Source organism: Mesoplodon bidens (genome assembly GCF_964165515.1).
Source record: "Mesoplodon bidens genome assembly, chromosome: Y".
Classification (NCBI taxonomy): domain Eukaryota; kingdom Metazoa; phylum Chordata; class Mammalia; order Artiodactyla; family Ziphiidae; genus Mesoplodon; species Mesoplodon bidens.
This window is the reverse complement of record NC_138180.1, coordinates 38,614,953-38,640,789: the sequence shown is the minus strand read 5'-3', so window position 1 is coordinate 38,640,789 and position 25,837 is coordinate 38,614,953. Positions and strand designations below refer to the sequence as shown.

General features: G+C 43.1%; 1 long non-coding RNA gene and 1 pseudogene across 2 annotated transcripts in view; one reads left to right on the top strand and one right to left on the bottom strand.

The window, feature by feature from the left end:
* LOC308609646 (ubiquitin-like modifier-activating enzyme 1) overlaps window positions 1-12,303 on the bottom strand; it is a 44,237-nt pseudogene extending 31,934 nt beyond the window's left edge. Inside the window, exon 1 of the transcript in view lies at window positions 12,159-12,303. The product of the transcript in view is annotated as a ubiquitin-like modifier-activating enzyme 1 (transcript). The remainder of the gene's footprint in view (window positions 1-12,158) is intronic.
* Window positions 1-25,837, top strand: part of LOC308609709 — a 1,094,809-nt gene that overhangs the window by 809,157 nt on the left and 259,815 nt on the right. The window lies entirely within an intron of this gene.

Sequence of the window (25,837 nt, the reverse complement as noted above, 5' to 3'; positions counted from 1 at the left end):
GAAGATTCCAGAACATAATAAAGGCCTTATATGACAAACCCACAGCAAACATCGTCCTCAATGGTGAACAACTGAAAGTATTTTCACTAAGATCAGGAACAAGGCAAGGTTGCCCACCCTCTCAACTCTTATTCAACATAGTTTTGGATGTCTCAGCCACAGCAATCCGAGAAGACAAGGAAATAAAAGGAATCCAAATTGGAAAAGAAGAATTAAAGTTGTCACTCTTTTTCTTTTTAATTAACAATACAGCAGCTTTAATAGGGTAACAGTCCAGAGAAAAATGTTACATTAGGCACTTGACATCTCATTTAAATTTTTTTCTTAAAACTAAAAGGTTTCATTTTAACAGATAAATTTCAATGTACTTTTTAAAACTGATTGTTAATTAAAGCCTAAGCAATTATAAAGAAAATACACAATGATATTCAACCAGAGGTTAATTTTCTGGTCATACTGACATGTTAAAGTACTTTTCTTAAAATTTAATTTACCTGAGACTGAGTTCTCAGGTATATTTTGGTTAAAAATATTTGTTAAGATAGGTGATAATTGGACTATTTTTATATTGACAACTGAAATAAAGCTATAAACTGTCAGTCAGTGTTTAGGGACCCCGAACCAACTTGTCAAAAAAGTACATTTTATACCCATAATATCATCATTTTCACATGATTATCCTTTCAAGTTATCATAATCTGTTACTGGCTTCTTGTCTAAGAATTTACAGGCCTAAGGTGAGGCTGTCAGGTAAATGACTGGCATATACAAATCAAAGACTGTGTTCAGGACAAGAGAGCCACACCCAGTGCCTGATGGACAGGATTCACCCATTAACCCGTCACTTTGGAGTCTGCCTAACAGGAGCAAGTCCTCCGAGTTCTGACAGCCACATACGGACAAGAAAGGCTGCTGAAACTTATTTAATTAGACTTAGAGGTACTACTGCTGTTAGGAGTCTGTTTATAAAGATTTTTAATCATACGTTATAATTTTTTTTTCAGGTAAAAAACTTGGTTCCAACTGTTACAGGCATAAAAGTATTTCCCCTGGGATTTCCTTCACATCGAGAAGGTACCCATATATTTTTAAATAGTCTTCCTAACTTTGGGAAAACGTTGCCCTCCCTCCAACACCCCCCCCCACATGAACATAACCAAATCAGTTGTAATAAAGTACAGCACACATAAATGACTGTTGGCCTCCTATGAGGACACTGAATGCCATCCATCCCACAGGTTCACTCAACAATCTGCATGTGTTCCTGAGGAGAAATCCATCGAGTCCCTTTGCTGTTGTGACATCTCCAAAGTCAGCTTTTCCCGTATCAATCGTTCTGGACTTCACCCACCATGCTCATCTCATTTGGATTTCAATGCTTCCTCCCATTCAACAGCCGATTCAGAGTTCTTGGGAATTGCTGGAAATATTGATTGCATTTTACTTCGAAAGTCTTTTATACTGTGAACTCCTAAAGCCTTCCAGACTGCGAAGCTGATCACACCAACCCCACACCAGGCGTAAAGTGAGCCCCACCCCAGGGCTCGCAAGGCAAGGGAAGACCTGCTCTCCGGTAAGGCAGCCGTGGCCACACTTCCCTGCTAATGTTGGAGGGTCTCCTGCAGAGGCGGGGGGCTGTTGTGGCTCACCATAGGGACAAGGACACTGCCAGCAGAAGTTCTGGGAGGTACTCTAAAGTTGTCACTCTTTGCAGATGACCTGATACTACACAGAGAGAATCCTAAAGATGTTACCAGAAAATGCCTAGCGCTAATCAATGATTTTGGGAAAGTAGCAGGATACAACTTTAATGCACAGAAATCTCTGGGATTCCTATAGGCTAATGATGAAAAATCTGAAAGAGAAATTAAGGAAACACTCTCATTTACCATTGCAACAAATAGAATAGGAACGAATATACCAAGGTAGACAGAAGACCTGTATGCAGAAACCTATAAGACGCTGATGAAAGAAATGAAAGAGGATACAAAGAGATGGAGAGATATATTATGTTCTTGGGTTGTAGGAATCAACATAGTGAAAATGACTATATGACCTAACGCAATCTACAGAGTCAATGCAATCATTATCAAATTACCAATGGCATATTCCAGGGAACTAGGAGAAAAAATTACACAGTGTGTATGGAAACAAAAAAAGACACTAAATACCAAAAGAACTCTTGAGAAAGAAAAACGCAGCTGGATGAATCAGGCTCCAGGACTTCAGACTATACTACAAATCTACAATAATCAAGATAGTACGATACTGGCACAAAAACCGAAATATAGATCAACGGAACAGGATAGAAAGCCCAGAGGTAAACCCATGCACATATGGTCACCTACTTTTTGATAAAGGTTGCAAGAATATACAATGGAGATAAGACATCCTATTCAACAAGTAGTGCTGGGAAAACTGAAAAGCTACATGTACAAGAATGAAATCAGAACACTCCCTAACACCATACACAAAAATAAACACAAATGGATTAGAGTCCTAAAAGTAAGTTTCCACACTATCATACACTTAGAGGAACACATAGGCAGAACACTCTATGACATAAATCACGGCAAGATTCTTTGTGACCCACTTCCTAAAGAAATGGAAATAAAAACAAAATTAAACAAATGGGAACTAATGAAACTTAAAACATTTTTCACAACAAAGGGAACCACAAACAAGACCAAATGACAACCCTCAGAATCAGAAAATATTTGCAAATGAAGCAACTGACAAACGATTAATCTTCAAAATTTACCAGCAGCTCATGCAGCTCTAAACCAAAAAATACAAACAACAATCCAAAAGTGGGCAGAAGACCTAAATAGACATTTCTCCAAAGATGATACACAGATTGCAATAAAACACATAGAAGGTTGCTCAATATCATGAATCATTAAAGAAATATAAATCAAACTACAATGAGGTGTCACCTCACACTAGTCAGAATAGCCATCAACTTCAAAATTCTACAAACTCTAAATTCTGGAGTGGTGTATGGAAAACAGTACCCTCTTGCACTGTTAGTGGGAATGTAAATTGTTACAGCCACTATGGTGAACAATATGGAGGTCATTAAGAACCTAAAACTTGAACTAATATATGACCCCGCAATCCCGCTTCTTTGTATATACCCTGAGAAAAGCATAATTCCAAAAGGGTCATAGACCACAAAGTTCATTACAGGTGTAATTACAATAGCCAGGACAGGTAAACACCTAAGTATCAATTGACAGAAGAATGGATAAAGAAGGTGTGTCATATATATACAATGGAATATCACTGAGCCATAAATAGAAATAAAAATTGAGCTATTTGCAGTTAGGTGGATAGACTTAGAGTCTGTCATACTGTGTGAAATGAGTCAGAAAGAAACAAAAGACAAACTTTTTGCTAATATATATATATATATATAGGGAATTAAAAAAACATTCTGATGAATGTAGGTGTAGGACAGCAATAAAGATGTTGATATAGAGAATTGACTTGAGAATATAGTGAGTGGAAAGGGTAAGCTGGCATGAAGTTAGAGAGTCGTCTGTACATATATACACTACGAAATGTAAAATAGATAGCTAGTGGAAAGCAGCTGCATAGCACAGGGAGATACGTTCAGTGCTTTGTGACCACCTAGCTTGGTGGGATAGGGAGGGTGGGAGGGAGATGCAAGAGGGAGTGGATATGGGAATATACCTATAGCTGATTCACTTTACTATACAGCAGAAACTAACACAACAGTGTAAAACAATTATATTGCCATATAAATGATAAAAAAACAATATGCTGTCTAAAAGAACCATTTTATCATTAAGGACACACATAAGCTGAAGGTGAGGGAATAGAAATTGATAGTCCAAACAGTTTCCAAACAAGTGCAGGACTTGATCTCCCAATCTCAGGTAATACAGACTTTCAGTCAAAGTAGGTCACAAGTGATAAATAAGGTCAGTATACAATGATAATGGATCAATTTATCAAGATAAAATAATAATTGTAAATATATAGGTACTGAACGTTGCGGGATTAAACAAATATTTAAATCAACCATTAAGAGATCTGATAGAGGGCTTCCCTGGTGGCGCAGTGCTTGAGAGTCCACCTGCCGTGCAGGGGGCATGCCTTCATGCCCCGGTCTGGGAAGAACCCACATGCCGTGGAGCGGCTGGGCCCGTGAGCCATGGCCGCTGAGCCTGCACGTCCGGAGCCTGTGCTCTGCAGCGGGAGATGCCACAAGAGTGAGAGACCCGTATACCCACACCCGCCCACAAAAAAAAAAAAAAAAAAGATCTGAGAGGATAAATCAACAATAAAACAAATAATAGTAAGTGACTGTATTATCCCACTTTCTACCTTAGAAAATTAATAAAGAAACAGAATGTACCTAATAAACTTATAGAAAACTTCCATTCAACAGTACCAAAATTCATATTCTGCTTAAGTGCTGAAGGAGCATTTCCCAGAATGGACACTGTCTTGAAACATAAAGCAAGCGTTAACAAATTTAAGAAGATCAGAGTCACATTAAGCATCTTTTTTGATCATAATGTTATGAAGCTAGAAATCAATAACAAGAGAAAAAGAAAAATCCCTTATATGTAAACTTATACAACACACACTGGAAATATATATGGGTCAAGGAAGAAGTCAAAAGGGAAATCTGAAACTACCTTCAGATAAACGAAAATGACAACATACCAAAACGTTTGGAATATAGAAAAATCAGTCAATGGATGAATTAATTTTAGCAATCATAGATTCTTCTAAAAGAGAAAAGAATAATCTAAAATAAACCACTTGTGCATATGCATGAAGGACTAGGAAAAATGAACAAATTAAGCACCAGGAATAAAAGGAAAAAAATAAGAAAGATTCAAATGGAAATGAATAAAACAAATATCAGATAATTAGGAAAAACTGAATCCAAGTGTTGGAATTTGGAAAGGATCATAAAATTGACAAGATTTAGCAAGACTAACGAAGAGAAAAAAAGAGCTTAATAAATAAAACTTTAACTGAAAGAGGAGAAATTGCAGCTGACACCATAGCATACAAATAGTTATAAAGAATGCTAAAAAACTGGGTTACAAAAATGGATAAATCTCCAAAAACTCCTATATAAAACATAGCAAGACAATCATGAAGAAGCAAAAAACAAACAAACAAAAAATATCTTGATCATACAAATACTGACTTAGGAAATTGAAGCACTATTCAAAACTCTCCCAACAAAGAGAAGCCCAGGATCAGTTAGTTTCACTGGTGAATTCTACTGAACATTTAATGAAGATTTATTGCCAGTCCTTCCCAAACTCTCCCAAATAACTACAAAAGAGGAAACATTTCCAAACTCATTTTATAAAACCAGGATTTTCTTGATTAACAGAGCCACATAAGGAAATAGAAGGGAACACAAAACAAAACAAAACAAAACAAAAAGCACAGAACTTACAAGCTAATATCCTTGTACATATAGATGCAAAAATTCTCAACAAAATTCTAGCAAACCAAATTCAAAAACACACTAAAATGTTCAACATGCTAAGGTGAAATAATTCCTGGTGATGCAAGGGCAGTTAACATTTTTAAATCAAAAATTTTAATTTACGACACGAATAGCATGCAGAAGAAATGTTTGAAAGAATTTTCTAAATTTTCTTGATTAAAGCTTTCAACTACCTGGGGAGAGAAGAAACATTTTAAATGTAATAAAGATCATATATTATCAAGCCCACAGCTAACATCATATTCAAGATGAAAAGCGGAAAACTTTTCCTCTAAGACAGGAACAAATAAAAAATGCTCACTATCACCACTTCTCTTCAACATAATAGTAGAATCCCTAGCCAGAACCATTAGGCACGGAAAAGAAATGAAAGGGATCCAAAGTGGAAAGGAAGAATTTAAAATGTCTTGGTTTGAAGATGACATATTCTGTATGCAGGAAATCCTAAAGACTCCACCAAAACCCCATGAAACTGTTAGAACTAATACATGAAATCAGTAATTTTGTTGGATTTGAAATAAGAATACAAAATTAGTTGCATTTCTATACACTAACAAGAAAATACCTGAGAGAAAAAAAAAAAAAACACTTACATTTACCGCAGCACCTAAAACAATAAAATGTTAGGAATACATTTAAGCAAGGAGACAAAACCATCTGTACACCTAAAAATATAACATTTACAAAAACTGAAGAAGATATATGTAAATAGAAAAGTATCCCATATTTCTAAATTGAAAGAATTAATACTGTTAAAATGTTCACGCTACCTCAAGCTATCTACAGTTTCAATGGAATCCCAATCAACATTTCAATGACAATTTTCCCAGAAATAGAATAATAATCCTAAAAATTGTACGAAACAACAAAGGACACTGAAAATAGACAAGGCAATTTTCAGCAAGATAAACAAAGCTGGGTGCAACTCACTTCCTGGTTTCAAACTATTATACAAAGTTACGGTAACCAAAATAATGTGAAATTAGAATAAAAACAGACAAAATACCAATAGAATAGGACTGAGAGCCCAGAAATAAACTCAGCCATGTCCAGTCAACTAACACATGACAAAGAAGACAAGAATAAACAATGGAGTAAAAATAGACTTTACACTAAGTAGTGTTGGAAAAGCTGAATATCCACATGGAAAAGAATAAAATTGAACACCCATCTTAGATGACTCAAAAATTAACACAACGTGAACAGAAATCACAAAATCCTTAGAATTAAACAGAAAAAAATCTCCAAGGCATTTGTGTCAGCAATGATTCTTTTGGATATGATACCAAAAGAAGAAGGAACAAAAAGAAAATTCAACATGTGTGAAAACATCAAATTTAAAAGCCTCTGCACAAAAAGAAACTTGAACAGAGTGAAGAGGCAAAGGAACAGGAGGCATAAGAATTCTCCTATGGAATGGGAGAAAATATTTGCCAACAACATGCCAGCTACAGGACTAATGTTGAAACATAAAAAAGACTTAGTTTTTTTTAGAAAAGTTGAATAATCTAATTAAAAGGTGGGCTGAAGATCTTAGCAGATATATTCCCCCCATAGGAGACTTACAAATGACCAACTGACACATGAACATTTGCTCAACCTCTTTAATAGTAAGAGAAATGCAAAATAAAACCACAATGAGATAGCAACTCACGCATTTCATAGTGGTTATTATGAAAAAGAAAAGACATAAAAGTGTAGTCAAGCATGTAGAAAACAGGGAACACTTACAGACTTTTGGTGGTAGTGTAACTTAGTACAACCACTATGGAAAATAATATGGATGTTCCTCAAAATTCTAAAAATAATACCACCATATAACCTAGCAATTCCATTTCTGAATATACATAATTGAAAGAAATGAAATCAGTTAACTTACAGAGATATTTGCACTCCCATGTTCACTGTGTAAATATTTATCTAAAATATGCCAGGCATAGTCACTAACCGTTTATCAATGATTAAATGGATTAAGAAATGTATATATTACGACAGTGGATATTATACAGTCATATAATGAAATTCCTGCAATTTGTGACCACATATAATCAACTTGCAGGCATTATTCTTAGTGAAACAATCAGAGACATAAAGACAAACTGTGTGATCCCACTTATTTATGAAATCTAAATGGCTGAGGTCTTCAAAAAAAAGAGTGTATATGTATTTAATAGGTGTGAGGTTCGGAGAAATAGGGAGATGATAGTCAGAGAGCATAAATTTCATGTTATAAAATGTGTAACTTCTTGGGATCTAAATTACAGGATAGTGAGTTAGTTACCAATACGTTATTGCATGTTTAAAAGTTACTCGGAAAGTAGATCTTAAATGTTCTTACAGCACACACACAAATTTGGTAACCATGTGAGGTGATAGAAGTATTAACTAACATTATTATCACATTATTTCACAGCATAGATGTAAATCTAACCATCATGCTGTGTACCTTAAAACTGCCAACGTTATATGTCAATTGTATCTCAGAAATGTTGGGGAAATTGCTTTAAAGATAAGACCTAAATGTTTCAAATCCATTGAGAAAAGATAAGGAACAAACTTCTCAAGATTGGCCTTGGCAATAATTCCTTGGCTATGACAGCAGTAGAGCAGGCAACAAAATCAAAAGTTAAGTGAAGTGAAATTGAACTGAATCATTCCTATATAATAAAGGAAACAATCAATAGAATTAACAGGCAATCTACAGAATTGCAGAAAATATTAGAAACACATACGAGATAAGCAGCTAATAACAAACATATATTAGGAAAGTGCAAAACCTCTGTAGTGGAATATCACCTCATATCTATTAGATTGTCTATTATAAAAAAAAAGAGAAGATAGCAGGCATGACAAAAGGGAACCCTCCTACATTCTTGTTAGGAATGCTGACTGGTATAGCCGCTCTAGAAACCAGTTTGAAGATTCCTCAAAAAGCTAAAAATGTAGAACTACTAAATCATCCAGAAAAAATCTTTGGATATTTTTATAGAGGAAGGAAAATCACCGAGTCATAAAGATACCTGCATCCCATGTACACTGCACCATCATTCTCAAATGCCATAACAGGAAAACAACACACTTAGGCGGAATAGATGGAAAAAGAAAATGTGGCACAGAAAAGTATTTTGTGTGGCAGGAAAAAAAATGTGTCACAATAAAAATATATTCAGGCATAGTAGAAGGAAAATGCTGCCTTTTGTAACAAAATGGGTGCACCTTGAGGGCACTATGTTAAGTCAACATCTCTAATAGTAAGAGATGTTGAGCAGAAGTACGATGAAGTGAGAAGTACTTAAGAAGTAAGTCAGGCATATAAAAACAAACATGGTGTGATCTCACATATTTCAAAAAAAATTAATCTTAGTTGCAGGTTTTTCTCCTTCATCACTTAAGATGTCCTGCCAGTCCTTTCTGGCTTAAAGAGTTTAACATCTGTCTTTCTCAAACTCTTCCAAAATATGGCAGAGGGAGGAAAAGTCCAAAACTAATTCTATGGAGACACTATCACTGATACCACAACCAGACAAAGATATCACAAAAAAAGAAAACTGCAGGACAATATCACTGATGAATATAGATGCAAAAATCCTCAACAAAATAGTAGCAAACAGAAGCCAACAGCACATTAAAAGGAAAATACACCATGATCAAGTGGGGTTTATTGCAGGAATAAAAGGATTCTTCAATATATGCAAATCAATCAATGTGATACACCATATTAAAAAATTGAAAGAGAAAACACATGTGATCATCTCAATAGAAGCAGAGAAAGCTTTTGAAAAAATTCAACACCAGGTTATGATAAAAACCCTCCACACAGTAGACATCGAAGGAAGATTCCACAACATAATAAAGGCCATATATTGCCAGAGTCCAGCTCTAGTGAGTCTCGGGATACCCGAGGGATGGATAGCGTCAGCAAAGGAAATAATTCTATTACACTTCTTAAAGTATCAGCATTGCATGTTTCTCTTTCTCATGTCTTTATTCTCCATTCTTCCTCTATTGTTTACAATCACAGGTTTATATATCGTAGTTGATTACATTACCAGGTACGTGGCCAAACAATCTTAGCACAATCAAACCTGAAAATATTCTATAAAGATTTTTTAAAACAAACATCCCCTAGTTTCTAGATGTCCTATTAAAATATTTCCCCAAGTTCCCATTAATCACAGGTTGTTTCTTAGTAACCAAGCCAAGCAGTTCTATGATTATTTCAATTGTAAAATTTGGAGCTACTTGTTCCTATTTTTCTTCTTGCATGTGCATCCTTTTACAATGGTTCCAGGAAAATATTTACAATGTACCTGCATGCTCTTTCTCGTTGTTTCCTTCAACTGAGACAGCGTTTTCTCCCTATCCGGGCAACGAATTCTGCTCTAGTCATTTGTTTTTCTATAATTAATTTTCCTTTATAATAGAACCATAAATTTCCTATGTCATCATCAGGAACTCCAGCCCATGGCCGTAACTCCATACTAGAGGGTGTTTTTAACAAAAACATCCCCTTAGCTCCAGGCTCTTAATTCTTTACCATTTACACAGGGCTTTAGTGGGTACTTCCCATCCTATGATAGTTTCAGGAGGGGGAGTCCTAGAGGAATTTTTTTTCACCTGGAGCAACATCCCCCCAAAATTGCCCCTGTATGTAAAGTTATTATCATAAAACATAACAACGGAGCTGTAGTCCACCTTACTGACACGGCACTGCCTTGTAGTGCCTTCCGTTGCTCATGACTTTGTCATGGTGCAATGCCTCCAGGATGGCTTCCGACATCTCCCCCTTTTTTATTTTTTAAAAGTGCAGTATGTAGCTCCACGGAAAGTTGTTTGATGCTTTTAATAATTATTCTAATGAGGACTGGAAGTAAAAATATCAGAATTAGTACAACAACTGCCATGATTCCTCCATTAATGAGCATTGAGAATAAGGTTTTATGTGACACAAGTGACTTAATACTTTCAAAAAATTTCTGAGCAGACTGTGCCGGAGATAAACCTAAGTTTGTATTTCCTATGTCATGAATATCTTGATGTAATTTAGTAGGGTCTAAACTAGCATCTGTTTGGTTCCAAACTCCCATAATATGAGTACGAATTTATTCCCAAGAATATAATGATTCATTCACTTTTAGAGGAGTAACACAAATCCATCTATATTTTTTATGACACCTCAAAGCTAATCTTACTTTGAGCGCTGTTAATTCATGCCCTATGTGTAAAATTGCTTCTTCTAAGGCATCCACCTTTGCTTCTAACTTTCTGTCTATAACTTCCTGAGTAGCCAGAGCTAAAGATACATTTTTGAAAGCTCATTTACGTGTTGAGCTGTATGTACATGTTGAGCTAAGGAACTTATTGAAAGAGAAAGTGATGCTATTACAGCTATAAATGTAGATATTGCTAGAATTAAAGCTGCAACAAGTCTCTTTGAATGTAATAAAAGTTCAGTTTCATGCAAAACATGTAAGCCATAATCATCATACAAGGCAGATGATAATTTTAAGGCAACATAATGTATGGAGGTCGTTTAAGAATCATTAAAACTTGTACATTCATAGAGGGATTTATACAACTTGTCGAAATACAATCATAGCAATGTGTCCAAAAAGTAGAATCAGAAGTATTATAATAAATATTTAGATCCACATATTTTGGGGCTACCAAGAATACATGAGGTGCAGACACACAAGCCTGCATAGAATAAATACCCATATTTTTAGGTCTATGAAGAATAACTGGTGGTGGTGCAGCAATAGCTTTCCAAAGCTGGGTCTGTGCATAATACATACTCTCTTGAGCCATAGTTAGTATAGGAGGCACACATCCTCCAGTGTGCCATCTATAAACAAGCATAGAAGCAGGAATGAGTGTATTATTCCAATCATAATGTGCATGATGTTGTAAATAAGATCTATAATCCTTTCATGGATCAGGATTACTCCAATCATGCACATTTTTGTGGTATCCTCTATGGGAATATCAATTCTTGAAGAATATATACAATAATTCCATGTAGGAAATCTTGTATTGGTATCTACAGCGTCCCAGTTACTATCCAATTGGTCTTCCGGAGATTGTAATATAGATGATTGTACTCCTGTATGGATACCATAAGGAGGATTACAAGGAAGAAATTTTAAAGATGAGAGGAAGGTTGATTATATGTTGGATCTTCTCCAGGTGCTAGGTAAATCAAAGACCAAAGAAGTCTCTTATTAGATTGACTCAAAGGAGAAGCAGTAAGCTGTCCTTTAAGAAAAACCGGTATACATCCATCCTTACGAGAGGCTACAGAGTTATTAATTGATGGAAATATAAAACATATAGTATGGAACCCTGATTTTCCATGAAATGTAAAATTATTATTTGTTTTAAATTTATTATATGGATAGGAGCTTATGGCTCCTCCCATTAACCTGGGCATAGTAGTAGACACTGGTATACCCTCATTATCCCAGGCTACAGTTTGTAAAATCGGTGGATCAGGGAGATATGTCCAATAAGATTTATCCAAAGCATTTCCCCTAGTTACCTGGCAGGCCAATATAGCAAGCATAGCAACAACAAGATTTCCAGGTGTTAAGGTAGCTCCCTGCTCTGTTACCACTTTATCGGCGTCATCAGCAAGCGTTTAATCTGACCCCACGTTGGTGGATTCGAAGTTCTTGTAGAGATGGCTTGTGTCTTGCGAGGTCTTGGGTGCGGACGCGGAAGACAAAGAATTGGTCTCTCTCCAATGGTGAGCTTTTGTATCTGCTGCAGCAGTGGTTCTTTAGCTGATGGTGATTCATTAGCTGACGTCTCCGGCTGTGGTGCCTTGTGCCTGACTGGGAAGTGGTAAGGCGGGGTCGGAGGGCCCGACATGACTGATGAGACGGTCAGGCACCCACAACGGCGAGTCAGCGTCCTGTGGAAATACACAAGCATACCCTCAGCCGCTGGTTAGAAAATATCAGGTCCTTTCCATTGACGAGTGAGCAGATCCTTCCATTTCACCCTATGTTTAGGTTTATTAATATCGGGATTCCAATGTCTCATCATGGCAGTATTACCTTGTGAATCAGTATTCAAATTATTTAATACAAATAGTGTGTGTTGAAGATGTGATGTGGAGAAGTGTATTTGAATTCCCCTTGCTGTAAATTTGTAATTTGAACTTTTAAAGTATGATGGGCTCTTTCCACTATTGCATGACCCTGAGGATTATAGGGGATTCCCATAGAATGGGAAATATTAAAGTTTTCACAAAAGTCTTTAAAAGCCTTAGAAATGTAGGCAGGAGCGTTATCAGTTTTTAGAGCTTTTGGAATGCCTAGAAAGGCAAAACAGAAAAATACGTGTTGCATAACATCCTTAAAAGCTTTCCCGGTTTTTGCTGAGGCAAGAATTACATGAGAATAGGTATCCACAGAACCATGTACATAAGATAGCTTTCCAAAAGTTGGCACATGAGTTACATCCATTTGCCATAACATATTAGGTAATAATCCTCTAGGGTTGACCCCCATGGGCAAACTGGATGAATAAGTTGGACAATGTGGACAATTTTTAATTATAGATCTGGCTGTCTCCTGGGGCAGTTGAAATTGATATCACAGAGCTACGGAATTTTGATGATGCAAATTATGTGAAGCTTGTGCCTCCTCAATACAAGGGAAAGCGACAATTCGTGTCAAAAGGTCAGCTTGGCGATTACCTTCACATATGATTCCAGGCAAGTTAGAATGTGACCTTACATGACTGACATAATAAGGTAAAGAACGTGCCCAAACTTGTTTTGTAAAGAAGCTCACAGTGATAGTGCCAATGGTGGCGGTGCCCACGGTGACACTGCCCATGGTGACAATGCCCATGATGACAGTGCACATGGAGACAGTGCCCACGGTGCCATTGCTTATGGTAACAGTGCTCACAGTGACAGTACCCATGGTAACAGTGACCACGGTGAGGGTCCTCATGGTGATAATGTCCATGGTGAGAGGTCTCATTGTGACAGTCCGCATTGTGCCAGTGCTCATGGTGACAGTGCCCATGGTGACAGTGACCATGGTGAGAGTACTCGCGGTGGTAGTGCTCACACTAATAGTGCTCATGGTGACAGTGCCGATGGTGACAGTGCTCACAGTGACAGTGCCCATGGTGATAGTGCCCATGGTGAGAGTCCGCCCATTGATAGTGCCCATGGTGGCAGTTCCCATTGTGAAAGTGCTCATGATGACATTGCCCATGTTGGTAGTTCCCATGGTGACAGTGCTCATGGTGATAGTGACCATGGTAACAGTGCACATGGTGGCTGTGCCCTTGGTGACAGTGCCCATGACAACAGTACTCATGGTGACAGTTCTCACGGCGATAGTGCCAATGGTGACATTGAACATGGTGGCACTGAAAAACGGTGACAGTGCCCATGTTGACAGTTCTCATGATAACAGTGCACACGGTGACAACCAAAGCAGACAGTACTCACGGTGACAGTTCTTATGGTTGCAGTACACATGGTGACAGTGATCACAGTGATAGTGCCCATTGTGGAAGTGCCCACAGTCACAATTCTCATGGTGGAGTGCTCAAAGTGACAGTGCCCATGGTGAAAATACCCAGGGTGACAGTACTCATGGTGAGAGTGCTCATGGTGATAGTGCCCATGGTGACAGTGCCCATGTTCACAATTCTCACAGTGATAATGCCTATGCTGAGAGTACCTAGGGTGACAATGCCCATGGTGACAGTGCCCATGGTTTCATGCCCATGGTGACTGTGCTCATGGTGACAGGGCTCATGTTGGCAGTGCCATAAATAACAGTGTTCATTGTGGCAGTGCTCATGGTGACAGTGCCCATGTTTACAGTGTTTATGATGATAGATATCACAGTGTCAGTGCCCAAGGGGACAGTGTCCAGGATGACAAAGCGCATGGTGATACTTCCCATTGTGACTGTGGCCATGGTGACATGGGCCATGGTGACAGCATCCAGTGTGACAAGGCCCATGGTGACAGTGCTCATGGTGACCATGCCCATGGTGACAGGGCCGATAGTGAGAGAACCAATATTGACAGTGCTCATGGTAAAATTGCCCATGGAGACATTAGCCGTGGTGATAGTGCTCATGCTGACAACCCCACGGTGACAGTGCCAATTTTGATGGTCCCCGTGGTGACAGTTCTGATGTTGAATGTGACCTAGGTGACAGTTCTCACGGTGACAGTGCCTATGGTGAAAATTCTCATAGTGACAGTGCTCACGGTGAGAGTGCCCATGGTGTTATTACCCATGGTGAGAGTACTCATGGTAAAAGTGCCCATGGTGACACTGCACATGGTGGCAGTGCAAAATGGTGACAGTGCCCATGGTGATATTGCTCATGGTGACACTGCTTATGGTGATAGTTCTTATGGTGATAGTGTGTATGGTGAAACTTGACACAGTGACAGTGCTCATGGTGACAGTGTTCACGGCGATAGTGCCGATGGTGAATGTGCCCATGCTGACAGTGCCCATAGTCATAATTCTCACGGTATAGTGCTCATGGTGACAATACCAGGGTGACAGAGCTCATGGTAAAAGTGCTCATGGAGACAGTGCCCATGGTGACAGTACCTAAGGTGACAATTCCCATGGTGAGAGTGCTCATGGTGACAATACACAGGGTGTCCTGCCCATGGTGACAGTGATCATGGTGAAACTGCTCATGTGGACAGTGCCATAAATGACAGTTCTCATTGTGGCAGTGCTCATGGTGACTGTGCTCAGAGGGACGGTGCCCATTGTTACAGTGCTTATGGTGACAGAGGTCACGGTGGCCATGCCCATGGTGACAGTGCCCACGCTGACAAAGCCCATGGTGATACCTCCCATTGTGACAGTGCCCACAGTGAAAGAGCCCACGTTGACAGTGCCCAAGATCACAGTGCCCATAGTGAGAATGCTAATGTAGACTGTGCCCTTTGTGACAGTGCCCACTGTGACAATGCCCATTGTGACTCTGCTCACGGTGACCGTACTGATGCTGACAGTGCCGATGGTGATAGTGCCAATAGTGAGAGTGCTCACAGTGAAACTGCCCATGGAGACACTGCCCATGGTGATAGTGCTCATCGTGACATCCCCTCGGAGGCAGTGCCAATGGTGAGAGTCCCCGTGGTGACAGTTCTCATGGTGAAAGTGACCCTATTGACTGTGTTCATGGTGACAATGCTCAAGGTGATAGTCTCCATGATGACAGTGCCCATGGTGACTGTTCACATGGTGACAGTGCCTATGGTGATAATGCAATTAGTGACAGTGCTCATGGTGAGAGTGCCCATGGTGATAGTGCCCATGGTGAGAGTCCTTACATTGATAATGCCCATGGCGGTAGTTCCCATTGTGAAATTGCTCACGATGCTGGTGACCATGATAACAGTGCACGTGGTGGCAGTGCCCTTGGTGACAGTGCCCATGATGACAGTACTCATGGTGACAATTCTCACGGTGATGGTGCCCATGGTGACATTGCACATGGTGGCAGTGAAAAATGGTGAGAGTGCCCATGTTGACAGTTCTCATGGTGACAGTGCACATGGTGACAACCCATGCAGACAGTACTCACGGTGATATTTCTCATGGTTGCAGTACCCATGGTGACAGTGCTCACAGTGAGAGTGCACATGGTGGCAGTGCCCATGGTGACAGTGCCCACAGCACTATTGTCTATGTTGACAGTGCTCATGGTAACAGTGCCCATGAGACAGTGAGTAAGGTGAGAGTGCTCACAGTGATATTGCCCATGGTGACAGGGCTCATGGTGACAGTCCGAATTGTGTCAGTACCCAGTGCAACAGTGCTCGTGGGGACAGTGACGACAGTGAGAGTGCTCACGGTGATAGTGCTGACGGTAATAGTGCTTATGGTGACAGTGCAAATGGTGACAATACCCATGGTGACGGTACTCATGTTGAAAATACCCATGGTGGCAGTTCTCATAGCGACAGTTCTCATGGTGACAGTGCTCATAATAGCAGTTCCCAAGGTGGCAGTGCTCGTGGTGACAGTGCTACTGGTGACAGTGCACTTGGTGGCAGTTCCCATGGGGACAGTACCGATGGTGACACTGTGCATTGTAACAGTGCCCAAGGTAACCGTGCTCACGGTGATAGTGCACATCGTGAGAGTGCCCCTGGTGGTAGTTCACCTGGTGACAGTGCTAAATAGTGACAGTGCACATGCTGACAGTGCTCATGGTGATAGTGCCCATGGTGACAGTGCACACGGTGATAATGGACATTGTTACAGTGTTCATGGTGACAGAGCCCAAGCTGGCAGTGGCCATGGTGACAGTGCCCATAATGACAGTGCCCTTGGTGACAGTGCCCTTGGTGACAGTGCCCATGCTGACACTTCTAACGGTGGCAGTACGCATTGGGACAGTTAGCATGGTGAGATTTGGCACAGTGATAGTGCCCATTGTGACAGTGCTCACAGTGACAATGCCCACGGTGCCAGTTCCCATAGAGACATTCCACATGGTAACATTTCTCAGAGTGCATGTGCCTATAATGATATTACCCATCTTGACACTGCACATGGTGGCAGTGCAAAATGGTGACAGTGCCCATGGTGACATTGCTCATGGTGACTTGGCTTACATTGATAATCCTTATGGTCACAGTGTGCATGGTGACACTGCACAGAGTGACAGTGTTCATGGTGACAGTGTTCACGGTGATAGTTCCCATTGTGAGAGTGTCCATGGTGACAGTGACCATAGTCACAAATCTCATGCTGTAGTGCTCACAGTGACAGTGCCCAAAGAGAAAATGCCCAGGGTGACAGTACTCATGGTGAGAGTGCCCATGGTGACAGTGCCCTTGGTGACATTGCCCATGTTCACAATTCTCACAGTGATAATGCCTATGGTGAGAGTACCTAGGGTGACAATGCCCATGGTGACAGTGCCCATGGGGTCATGCCCATGGTAGAGAGCACTCATGGTGACTGTGCCATGTTGGCAGTGCCATAAATAACAGTGCTCATTGTGGCAGTGCTCATGGTAACCGTGCTCATGGTGACATTACCCTTCTATACAGTGTTTATGGTGATAGATGTCACGGTGTCAGTGTCCACGGGGACAGTGTCCACGCTGACAAAGCCCATGGTGATACTTCCTATTGTGACAGAGCCCACCCTAACAGTGCCCATGGTGACAGCGCCCAGTGTGACAAGGCCCATGGTGACAAGGCTAACGGTGACCGTGCCAATGGTGACAGTGCCGATGGTGAGAGTGCCAATAGTGACAGTGCTCATGGTGAAACTGCCCATGGAGACATTGCCCATGGTGATAGTGCTCATTGTGGCAGTGTTCATGGTGACCATGCTTATGGTGACAGTGCCCCTGGTTACAGTGCTTATGGTGATAGATGTCACGGTGGCCATGCCTATGGTAACAGTGCCCATGCTGACAAAGCCCATGGTGATACTTCCCATTCTGACAGTGCCCAAGGTGACAGAGTCCATGGTGACAGTGCCCAATATCACAGTGCTCATGGTGAGAGTGCTAATGGTGACTGTGCCCATGGTGACAGCGCCCATTGTGACAACACCCATTGTGACAGTGCTCACGGTGACCATGCCGATGATGACAGTGCCGATGGTAATAGTGCCAATATTGAGAGTGCACAGGGTGACACGGCCCATGGAGACACTGACAATGGTGATAGTGCTCATCGTGACAACCCCTAAGAGGCAGTGCCAATAGTGAGAGTATGCATGGTCACAGTTCTCACGGTGGAAGTGACCCTGTTGAAATTGCTCATGGTGACAGTGCTCAAGGTGATAGTCTCCATGTTGACAGTGCCCATGGTGACTGTTCTCATAGTGACAGTGCCTATGGTGATAATGCTCTTAGTGACAGTGCTCACAGTGACAGTGCCCATGGTGACAGTGACCACGGTGACTGTTCTCAACGTGATAGTGCCCATGGTGACAGTGTTCATGATGACAGCCCGCATTGAGGCTGTGCCCGTGGTGACAGTTCTCAGGGTGATAGTGCTCATGGTGATAGTACTCACGATGACATTGCCCAAGGAGACAATACTCACGGTGTCAATAATCATGGTGAAAGTGCCCATGGTGGCAGTTCTCATAGGGACAGTTCTTGTGACAGTGCTCATGGTGGCAGTGCTCGTGGTGACAGTGCTCATGGTGGCAGTGCCCATGGTGAGAATACCAATGGTGACACTGCACATGGTGACAGTGCACATAGTCATGGTGCCTCTGGTGGCAGTGCAAAATAGTGACAGTGCCCATGGTGATATTGCTCATGGTGATAGTGCCATTGGTGAGAGTGCCCATGGTTATCATGCTCATTGTGACAGTGTCCATGGTGAAAATGCCCCTGGTGACAGTGCACACCGTGAGAATGCCCATGGTGGCCGTGCCCATGGTCAAAGTTCTTATCATGATAGTGCTCACGGTACCAGTGTTCATGATAATAGTGCCCACGGAGGCAGTGCCCACAATGAGAATGCCAAAGGTGAGAATACTGACTGTGACAGTTCCGATGGTGACTTTTCTCTCTGTGATAGTGCCCTTGGGGAGAGTTAGCATGGTGAGATTTCTCACGGTGATAGTGCCCATTGTTTCAGTGCTCATAGTGACAAGACCCATGGCTCCAGTGCCCATCATGGCATTGCTCATGGTGACAGTTCTCACGGTGACAGTGCCCATGGTGATATTACCCATGGTGACAGTACTCAGTGATAAAATGCTCATGGTGACAGTGCCTAAGGTGATAGTGCACATGGTGGCAGTGCAAATGGTGACAGTGCCCATTGTGACATTGCTTAATGTGATAGTTCTTGCGGGGATAGTGCACATGGTGACACTGCCCACCGTGACAGTGCTCTTGTTGACAGTGATCACAGTGATAGTGCCAATGGTGGAAGTGCCCATCGTGAAAGTGCCCATGGTGACCTCTCTTATGGTGAGAGTGGTCAGAGTGTCAGTGCTCATGGTGAAAGTGCCCATGGTGACGGAGCTCACGGTGACAGTGCCCATACTTATAGTGTCCATGGTGACAGTACTAACAGTGAAATTGTCCATGGGAACCTTGCCCATGGTGACAGTGCCCATGGTCACAACCCTCACGGTGAAAGTGCTCACGGTTACAGTTCCCATTTTGACAGTGACGACCATGACAGTTCTAACAGTGATTGTGCACATGATGACAATGTTCATGGTGAAAGTTCACATTGTGCCAGTGCCCAAGGTGACAGTGCTCATGGTGACAGTGCCCAAAGTCACAATACACATGGTGACAGTGCTCAGGCTGACAGTTCTCATGGTGATAGTTTCCATGGTGACAGTGCACATGGTGATACTGAGAATGGTGACAGTGTTTGTGGTGACAGTGGTCATGGTTGCAGTACCCATGGTGATAGTGCTGAAACTGACAGTGCCCTTGGTGATAGTGCCCATGGTGAGAGTGCTTACATTAATAGTGCCCATGGTGGCAGTTCCCATTGTGAAAGTGCTCACGGTGATAGTGACCATGGTAACTGTGCACATGGTGGCCGTGCCCTTGGTGAGAGTGCCCATGATGACAATACTCATGGTGACAGTGCTCACCGTGATAGTGCCCATGGTGACAGTGCCCATGGTGGTAGTGCACACGGTTGCAGTGAATAATGGTGACAGTGCCCATACTGACAGTTCTCATGGTGACAGTGCACATGGTGACAGTGTTCATGATGACAATGTTCACGGTGGTTGTTCCCATGGTGAGAGTGTCCATGGTGACAGTGCCCATAGTCACAACTCTCATGGTGTAGTGCTCACAGTGACACTGCCCATGGTGAAAATACCCAGGGTGACAGTACTCACGGTGACAGTGCTCAATGTGATAGTGCCCATGGTGACAGTGTCCATGTTCACAATTCTCACAGTGATAATGCCTATGGTGAGAGTACCTAGGGTGACAATGCCCATGGTGACAGTGCTCATGGTGTCATGCCCATGGTGACAGTGCTCATGGTAACAGTGCTCATGTTGGGAGAGCCATAAATAACAGTGCTCATTGTGGCAGTGCTTAAGGTGAGCATGCTCATGGTGACAGTGCCCATGGTGACAGCGCCCAATGTGACAAGGTCCATGGTGACAGTGCTCATGGTGACCGTGCTCATGGTGACAGTGCCCACGTTTAAAGTGCTTATGCTGATAGATGTCACGGTGTCAGTGCCAATGGGGACAGTGCCCACGCTGACAAAGACCATGGTGATAATTCCCATTGTGAAAGTGCCCATGGTGACAGTGCCCAGTGTGACAAGGCCCATGGTGACACTGCTCATGGTGACTGTGCCCATTGTGACAGTGCCGATTGTGAGAGTGCCAATAGTGACAGTGCTCATGGGGAAACAGCCCATGGAGATACTCCCCATGTTGATAGTGTTCATGGTGACAAGTCCACAGTGACAGTGCCAATGGTAATAGTCCCCGTGGTGACAGTTCTTACATTGAATGTGACCATAGTGACAGTTCTCACGGTGACAGTGCCTTTGGTGAAAATTCTCATAGTGACAGTGCTTATGGTGAGAGTGCCCATGGTGATATTACTCATGGTGACAGTACTCATGGTAAAAGTGTCCATGGTGACACTACACATGGTTGCAGTGCAAAATGGTGACAGTGCCCATGGTGATATTGCTCATGGTGACATTGCTTACGGTGATAGTCCTTACAGTGATAGTTTGTATGGTGAAACTGCACACGGTGACAGTGTTCATGGTGACAGTGTTCATGGCAATAGTGCCGATGGTGAGAGTGCCCATGGTGATATTGCCAATGGTGAGAGTCCTTACGTTGATAATGCCCATGGTGGTAGTTCCCATTGTGAAAGTGCTCACGATGCTGGTGACCATGATAACAGTGCACATGGTGGCAGTGCCCTTGGTGACAGTACCCATGATGACAGTACTCTTGGTGACAATTCTCACGGTGATAGTGCCCATGGTGACATTGCACATGGTGGCAATGAAAAATGGTGAGAGTGCCCATGGTGACATTGCACATGGTGGCAGTGAAAAATGGTGAGAGTGCCCATGTTGACAGTTCTCATGGTGACAGTGCACATGGTGACAACCCATGCAGACAGTACTCACGGTGATATTTCTCATGGTTGCAGTACCCATGGTGACAGTGCTCACAGTGAGAGTGCACATGGTGGCAGTGCCCATGGTGACAGTGCCCACAGCACTATTGTCTATGTTGACAGTGCTCATGGTAACAGTGCCCATGAGACAGTGAGTAAGGTGAGAGTGCTCACAGTGATATTGCCCATGGTGACAGGGCTCATGGTGACAGTCCGAATTGTGTCAGTACCCAGTGCAACAGTGCTCGTGGGGACAGTGACGACAGTGAGAGTGCTCACGGTGATAGTGCTGACGGTAATAGTGCTTATGGTGACAGTGCAAATGGTGACAATACCCATGGTGATGGTACTCATGTTGAAAATACCCATGGTGGCAGTTCTCATAGCGACAGTTCTCATGGTGACAGTGCTCATAATAGCAGTTCCCAAGGTGGCAGTGCTCGTGGTGACAGTGCTACTGGTGACAGTGCACTTGGTGGCAGTTCCCATGGGGACAGTACCGATGGTGACACTGTGCATTGTTACAGTGCCGATGGTAACCGTGCTCACTGTGATAGTGCACATCGTGACAGTGCCCCTGGTGGTAGTTCACCTGGTGACAGTGCTAAATAGCGACAGTGCACATGCTGACAGTGCTCATGGTGATAGTGCCCATGGTGACAGTGCACACGGTGATAATGGACATTGTTACAGTGTTCATGGTGACAGAGCCCAAGCTGGCAGTGGCCATGGTGACAGTGCCCACAATGACAGTGCCCAAAGTGAAAGTGCCGACAGTGACAGTTCCCATGGTGACCCTTCTCACGGTCACAGTGCCCATGGGGATAGTTAGCATGGTGAGATTTCTCACGGTGATATTGCCCGTTGTGACAGTGTGCTCTGTGAGAAGGCCTATGATGCCAGTGCCCATAGAGACATTCCGCACGGTCATATTTCTCATGGTGAAAGTGCCTTTGGTGATATTACCCATGGTGACAGTGTACGTGGTGGCAGTGCAAGAAGGTGAGAGTGCCCATGGTGATATTGCTCATGGTGACTTTACTTACAGTGATAGTCCTTATGGTGACAGTGCACATAGTGACAGTGCACACAGTGACAGTGTTCATTGTGACAATGTTCATGGTGATAGTTCCCATGGTGAGAGTGTCCATAGTAACAGTGCCCATAGTCACAATTCTCATGGTGTAGGGCTCACAGTGACAGTGCCCATGGTGAAAATACCCAGGGTGAGAGTACTCATGGTGACAGTGCTCATGGTGATAATGCCCATGGGACAGTGCCCATGTTCACAATTCTCAGAGTGATAATGCCTATGGTGAGAGTACCTAGGGTTACAATGCCTCTGGTGACAGTGCCCATGGTGTCATGACCATGGAGACAGTGCTCATGGTGACAGTGCTCATGTTGGCAGTGCCATAAATAACAGTGCTCATTGTGGCAGTTCTCATGGTGAGCGTGCTCATGGTGACAGTGCAAATGTTTACAGTGTTTAAGGTGACAGAGTTCACGGTGTCAGTGCCCATGGGGACAGTGCCCTTGGTGACAAAGCTCTTGCTGATTTTTCCCATTGTGATAGTGCCCACGGTGACAGCGCCCATGGTGACAGCACCCAGTGTGACAAGGCCCATGGTGAGAGTGCTCATGGTGACCATGACCATGGTGACAGGGCCGATAGTGAGATGGCCAATAGTGACAGTGCTCATGGTGAAACTGCCCATGGAGACATTGCCCATGGTGATAGTGCTCATGGTGACAACACCACGGTGACAGTGCCAACGGTGATAGTCCCCGTGGTGACAGTTCTTACATTGAATGTGACCATGGTGACATTGCTCATGGTGGCAGTGCTCATGGTGACAGTGCTCAAGGTGATGGTCTCCATGTTGACGGTGCCCATGGTGACATTTCTCATGGTAACAGTGCCTATGGTCAAAATTCTCATAGTGACAGTGCTCACGGTGACAGTGCCCATGGTGATATTACTCAAGGTGACAGTACTCATGGTGATAGTGCCCATGGTGACACTGCACACGGTGATAATGGGCATTGTTACAGTGTTCATGGTGATAGAGTCCAAGGTGGCAATGGCCATGGTGAGAGTGCCCACAATGACAGTGCCCATGGTGAAAGTGCCGACAGTTACAGTGCCCATGGTGACACTTCTCACGGTGACAGTTCCCATGGGGACAGTTAGCATGGGGAGATTTCTCACGGTGAGAGTGCCCGTTGTTACAGTGCTCACAGTGACAATGCCCATGGTACCAGTGCCCATAGAGACATTCTGCATGGTCACATTTCTCACAGTGATAGTGCCTATGGTGATATTACCCATGGTGACACTGCACATAGTGGCAGTGCAAAATGGTGACAGTGCCCATGGTGATATTGCTCATGGTGACATTGCTTATGGTGATAGTTCTTACGGTGATAGTGTGTATGGTGAAACTGCACACAGTGACAGTACTCATGGTGACAGTGTTCATGGCGATACTGCCGATGATGAATGTGCCAATGGTGACAGTGCCCATTCTCACAATTCTCACGGTATAGTGCTCATGGTGACAGTGCCCATGGTGTCAATACACAGGGTGACAGTATTCATGGTGACATTGCTCATGGTGATAGTGTCCACAGTGAGATTGCCCATGTTCACAACTCTCACGGTGATAGTGCCCATGGTGACAATACCCAGGGTGACAGAGCTCATCGAAAAAGTGCTTATGGTGACAGTCCCATGCTGACAGAGCCTAAAGTGACAATTCCCATGGTGACAGTGCTCATGGTAATACTGCCCATGGAGACATTGCCCATGGAGATAGTGCTCATGGTGGCAACACCACGGTGGCAGTGTCAATGGTGATAGTCCCCGAGGTGACAGTTATTACATTGAATGTGACCATGGTGACAGTTCTCATTGTGACAGTGGCTATGGTGAAAATTCTCATAGTGACAGTGCTCACGGTGACAGTGTCCATGGTGATATTTCCCATGGTGAGAGTACTCATGGTGAAAGTGCCCATGGTGACACCGCACATGGTGGCAGTGCAAAATGGTGACAGTGCCCACTGTGACATTGCTCATGGTGACACTGCTTACAGGGATAGTCCTTACAGTGACAGTGCACATGGTGACAGTGCCCATGTTCACAATTCTCACAGTGATAATGCCAATGGTGAGAATACCTAGGGTGACAATGCCCATGGTGACAGTGCCCATGGTGTCATGCTCATGGTGACAGTGCTCAGGGTCACAGTTTTCATGGTGGCAGTGCCATAAATAACAGTGCTCATTGTGCCAGTGCTCATGGTGACCGTGCCAATGTTTACAATGTTTATGGTGATAGATGTCACGGTGTCAGTGACCACGGGGACACTGCCTAGGTTGACAAAGCCCATGGTGATACTTCCCATTGTGACAGTGCCAACGGGGGCAGAGTCCATGGTGACAGTGCCCAAGATCACAGTGCCCATGGTGAGAGCGCTAACGGTGACTGTTCCCATGGTGACAGCACACAGTGTGACAATGCCCTTTATGACAGTGCTCACGGTGACCGTGCCTATGCTGACACTGCTGATGTTGATAGTGCCAATATTGAGAGTGCTCACGGTGACACTGCCCATGGAGACATTGCCCATGGTGACAGTGCTCATCATGACAAACCCTCGGAGGCAGTGCCAATGGTGAGAGTCCCCGCGGTGACAGTTCTAACGGTGAAAGTGATCCTGTTGTAATTGCTCATGGTGACATTGCTCATGGTGATAGTTTCCATTTTGACAGTGCCCATGGTGACTGTTCTCACGGTGACAGTGCATATGGTGATTATGCCCTTAGTGACGGTGCTCACGGGGACAGTGCCCATGGTGACAGTGACCATGGTGACTGTTCTCACCATGGTAGTGCCCATGGTGACAGTGTTCACGGTGACAGTCCGCATTGAGGCTGTGCCCATGGTGACAGTGCTCAGGGTGATTGTGCTCACGGTGATAATACTCACGTTGACAGTGCCAAAGGTGACAATAACCACGGTGACCGTAATCATGTGAAAGTGCCCATGGTGACAGTTCTCATAGTGACAGTTCTTGTGATGGTGCTCATGGTGGCTGTGCTCATGGTGACAGTGCTCATGGTGGCAGTGCCCATAGTGAGACTACCAATGGTGACACTGCCCATGGTGACAGCGTACATGGTCATGGTGCATCT